Below are 5,160 nucleotides of genomic sequence, written 5' to 3' on the forward strand. Positions count from 1 at the left end.
GTGTGAAAGTCAAGCCGAACCTGCCTAATTGTGTCTGCAAAGGCAATTCAGAGAGGCTGCTCTTGGAAGGGAATCAGGACAATTAGCTCTGGGCTGTACAGAGAAGGGACAAGAGCTCACCATGGAGAATGTCAGCCTGTCCCTGGGGGAAGCAAAGGGCAGCACCGAGTGAGCGTGAAGAGGGGGGCATCTCCTCCGGGGACTGCATTAGCACCTACATCTGCACTGAGGGCACTGTGCCAGGTGTGGGTGGTAGGGGCACAGACCTAGGAGCCAAGGCTAGTCAGGAGGAGAGCTCAGCCAGGGTGGGCTACCAGTGTGGTCTTGGGCCATTAACACATCCCTGGGCCTCGGTTTCCCTGAATCTCCCAAATGAGCAGCACGCACGCACACACACACACACACACACACACACACACACACACACCAGATGGAGCGGATTCATTCCAAGCAGCGGCAGGCACAAGGCCATGGCAGATGGTGCCAGGAAAGCCTGCCGTGAACAATCCATAGCCAGCTGTAAACCTGGCCCCACAGTGCCCAGTGGCCTGGCTGCACAAGCCAACTGCTCTTCTCCCTGCTTCCCCATCGTGCGTGGATGGAGTGTGTGTTTCTAGTTCCTGAAGCCTCTTCTTAGCTCTGTGCCCATGGGGACGTAAGTCCAAAGCCTCTGGACCTTGATTCATTTAGCATCCCATCTGGCACCAAGTAGGTGGCGCATGTTGGTACTTCCAAAGCATCAGGACATTAGGTCTACAAGTTCACCCCTCACTCATCAAAGCACCTGCTTGTCTGTATGTGTACGTATTTTGTTTTACTGTGTGTGTGAATATGAGCACACACGTGCCATGGCATCATATATGTAGACCAGAGGGCAACCTCTCAGGTATTGATCTTTACCTTCTACCTTGAAACAGCCTCATTTTTGTAATGTTTTGTTTTCTGCTAATTGTCCCAGGGAGGCTGCTCCCTTTCTCCTTGTAGGAACACTGGGATTACAGACACACTACTGTAGCCAGCTTTCCTGTGGGGTCTGGAGACTCGAACTCGGGTCCTCACGCTTACCCAGCATGCTCTTTTACCCTCTGAGCCATCTTCCCAGCCTTGTGGGTCTATTTTATACTTACTTATGTGTGTGGGTGTTTTGCCTGTATGTGTGTCTGTGCACCAGGTGTATTCCCAGTTCCCACGGTGGCCAGAAGGGATCTCAATCCCCTAGAACTGGAGGTACAGATAGTTTCAAACTGCCGTGTGGGTGCAGGGAATCCAACCCCAGACCTCTGGAAGAACAGCCAGTGATCCTAACCACTGAACCAAGTCAATCGGTGGTGGCACACGCGTTTAATCCCAGCACTTGGGAGGCAGAGGCTGGCGGGTCTCTGTGAGTTCGAGGCCAGTCTGGTCTACAAGAGCTAGTTCCAGGAAGGCTCTAAAAGCTACAGAAAAATCCTGTCTCAAAAAAACCAAAAAACCAAACCAAAACAAAAAAAACACTGAACCATCTCTCCAGCCCACTGTGTGTCAACTGTAGATAGAAGTTTCTAGAGAGAGAACGACGATCTGCTTTAAATGGAGACCAGAGTATACCGAACTGGGTTTCTTAATTTTATTTTTATTTTTTAAATTATTTCTTTCGGGTTTTTTTTTTTTTTTTTGAGATTATAATATGACCAGGAGAAGCAGTCTTCCCCAGGGAAGAGAGGACCATTCGGCTCTCCAATACCAAATGGTCAACCCTGCAAACGCACATACGAATAACATTGTCAAGACTAAGATGGTTAGCCGGGCGATGGTGGCGCACGCCTTTAATCCCAGCACTCGGGAGGCAGAGGCAGGTGGATCTCTGTGAGTTCAAGACCAGCCTGGTCTACAGAGCTAGTTCCAGGACAGGCTCCAAAGCCACAGAGAAACCCTGTCCCGAAAAAAACCAAAAAAAAAAAAAAAAAAAAAAAAAAAAAAAAAAAAAAAAAAAAAGAAAACAGGCTGAAGCCAGGTGGTGGTGGTGGTGCACGCCTTTAATCCCAGCATTCAGGAGGCAGGTGGAACTCTTTGAGTTCAAGGCTAGCTTGGCCTATAGAGCAAGTTCCAGGACAGCCAAGGCTATGCAAAGAAACCTTATTTCAAACCCCCCCCCCCAAAAAAAAAGAAAAGAAAAAAGAAAACGAGAAAAAAAAGAAAGAAAAGCAGGCTGAGCAAGCCAGTAAGAAGCTGCACTTTATGGCCTCTGCATCAGCTCCTGCCTCCAGGCTCCTCCTCTACTTGAGTTTCTGGCCTCACTGCTTTCGATGATGAATGGTTAAATGGAACAGTGAGTGAAATAAACCCCTCCCTCCCCAAGTTGCTTTTGGTCACTGTATTTCATCATAGGAATCGTGACCCTAACTAAGACAAGTTTGTCCCAGGATTGCAGGGTACCGCTGTGAAAACCCTAACCAGGTTGCTTTTAGGAGGACCGTGAAAGGACTTTGGAACTTGGGGCTCGAAAAGCCATTGAGAGTTCAAACCTTAGTAAGCTGTTCTGTAGGAGCTTGGAAGATAAGAATGTTGAGACCAATACGATGATGAAAGTTGTGAGGGTCCAGAGGGAAGTTTGAGAGCCACTTAAAAAGACTCTTGGAGCCATTTGCTCTTTTGAGCCAAGATTCGGTGGTTCTGGTTAGCCAGAGCCGAAGAATCAGCTGTGATTAATAAGACACCAGAACCGCTAATGAGAAACCTTTGCATTACTGGACAACGGATGCAGGTCAGCCGGAGCTAAGAAATTGGTGCTTAAGAAGAGCCCAGCATCACTGAGGTAAACTGGGAGGTGTTTCCTCGGGGTCAGCACACAGAAGCTGTGTTCCAGAGGTGGCCAAGGTTGTTCTGGCAAATGAACTTGGTAGTGTAAGAGTCACCCAGCGGTACTGGTTTTGAAGACATGAAGGGGTCCTGGTGAACAGCTGAGGCTTGGCACTAAGACCAGGAGAGGCCAATGGTAAAAGTACAGGGTGGTTGTAGCAAGGGACCCCAGAATTTGGCGATGCCAGTACCATGAGATGACCACCAAGAACAGCAGCAGGGGTTGAAGTGGAGCTGGCCGGAACCCAGAAGACAAGCTGTATATGCTGCAGAGGGCACAGTTAGAGAAGTGACCCAAGCCCTTTGGAGCAGCTCAGATCATGAATAAATCTCAAATAACTGGACTGAGTTATCTACACTTTTAGAGTCTGGGTTTGCTTTGTTTGGATTATGACTGCCCTGATTTTTCCCTCTTGAAGTAAGAAAGAATTCAATTTTTGAAAAAGATTTATTCATGTATTATTATATTCTACCTGTATGTACCCTTGAAGGCCAGAAGAGGGCATCAGATCTCATTACAGATGGTTGTGAGTCACCATGTGGTTGCTGGAAATTGAATTCAGGACCTCTGGGAGAGCAGCCAGTGCTCTTAACCTCTGATCCATCTCTCCAACCCCAAAAGCATTTGATTTTTGATTTTAAAGGAGCCCACAGTTGAGAGACTTTGAATTTTAAAAGATTTTGGATTTTAAAGAGGTTGAATTCTTAAATGTTTGAATTTTTAAAGTTTGGAACTTTTCAGACTTGGAATGTGTTCATATTATACTGTTTATTAATGTACGACCTTAGGAAAGTATAAGAAAGAAAGGTTATGACTTAATGGCTTCTTGTGTGTGTCAAGTTGACAAGGGGTCAGTTGTGCTGGCTAATTTTTTTTTTTTTTTTTTTGCCAGCTTGACACAAGTTAGAGTCTTTCAATTAAGAAAATGCCTCCATGAGATCCGGCTGTAGGGCATTTTCTTAATTAGTAATTGATGTGTGAGGCTCAGCCCATTGTGAGTGGGGCCACCACTGGGTTGGTGGTCCTGGGTTCTAGAAGAAAGTGCTGTGGCAGCCCTTGCCTTTAACCCCAGCATTTGGGAGGCATAGGCCAGCCTGGTCTACAAAACGAGTTTCAAGACAGCTAGGGCTATTACACAGAGAAACCCTGTCTTAAAAAATCTAAAAAAGAAAGAAAGAAGGATATATAGAAAGAAAGAGAAAGAAAGAGAGAGAGATGGAAAAAAGCAGGCTGAGCAAGCCACGGGGAGCAAGCCAGTAAGCAGCCCCCCTCCATGGCCTCTGCATCAGCTCCTGCCTCCAGGTTCCTGCCCTGCTGAGTTCCTGTCCTGACTTCAGTGATCGTGATGGGCTGTGATGTGGAAGAGTGAGCGGAATAACCCTTTCCTCTCCAACTGCTGCCCACCGCAAAGAGAAGCTTCTCTGACTCGAGGCTGAGAACAGAGCTAGTCGATGAGTTTAAATGTAAATATTTAGAAGGCAGTTTGACAATACATCCACTTAGCACAGCAGCAATAGTCTGTATGTTATGTCTAGGGTATATATATATGGAGGAAGTGTCCAGGTTGCTTCCAGCTCTATTTCTCCATGTTCTACAACCAAAGTGTTTTTCTCTTCAGCAGTAGGGGCTTACCATCTAGTTCTGGTGGGAAACCAAGAGTAATGGCCATAGCCTGTGTTGTTCTGGGGGTGCTGAGGCTACCGCATAGGGAGGTGGCCCACACTTGGCCCTGAATATTTTGTTTAATGACCCATGTCTTCCTGGAAGGACATTGTCTACACATGCGTACTACCTGTGTTCAAATTTTTTTAAAATTATATTTTCAAAATGAGCTGACCAGGTAGCAGGGTTCCATATGGTTTTTTTCTATACACTTAGTTTTTGATTAACCCATCCCATCACCTCTTCTTCCCCAGTTAACCTCAAGGCTGCTTACAAACATAGGGTGTGGCCTGCCGTGAGTGTGGCCAGAAACCAGCCTAGTTCCATTTTCTGTGGCTGTAGTGGGGAAAATACTGAAAAAACGCAACGTGGGGAGGAAAGGGTTTGTGTCTACGCTTACAGCCCATTATCACGGAAAGTCAGGGCGTGAACTCAAGGCAGGAACCACGAGGGAATGATACCTACTGGCTTTTTTGTTTGTTTTGAGACAGGGTTTCTCTGTAGCTTTTGGGCTTTTTTTTGCATTTATTTATTTATTATGTATACAATGTTCTGTCTGTGTGCATGCCTGCAGGCCAGAAGAAGGCACCAGACCTCATTACAGATGGTTGTGAGCCACCATGTGGTTGCTGGGAATTGAACTCAGGACCTTTGGAAGA

This window comes from Microtus ochrogaster, unplaced genomic scaffold (assembly GCF_000317375.1).
Source record: "Microtus ochrogaster isolate Prairie Vole_2 unplaced genomic scaffold, MicOch1.0 UNK10, whole genome shotgun sequence".
NCBI lineage: Eukaryota > Metazoa > Chordata > Mammalia > Rodentia > Cricetidae > Microtus > Microtus ochrogaster.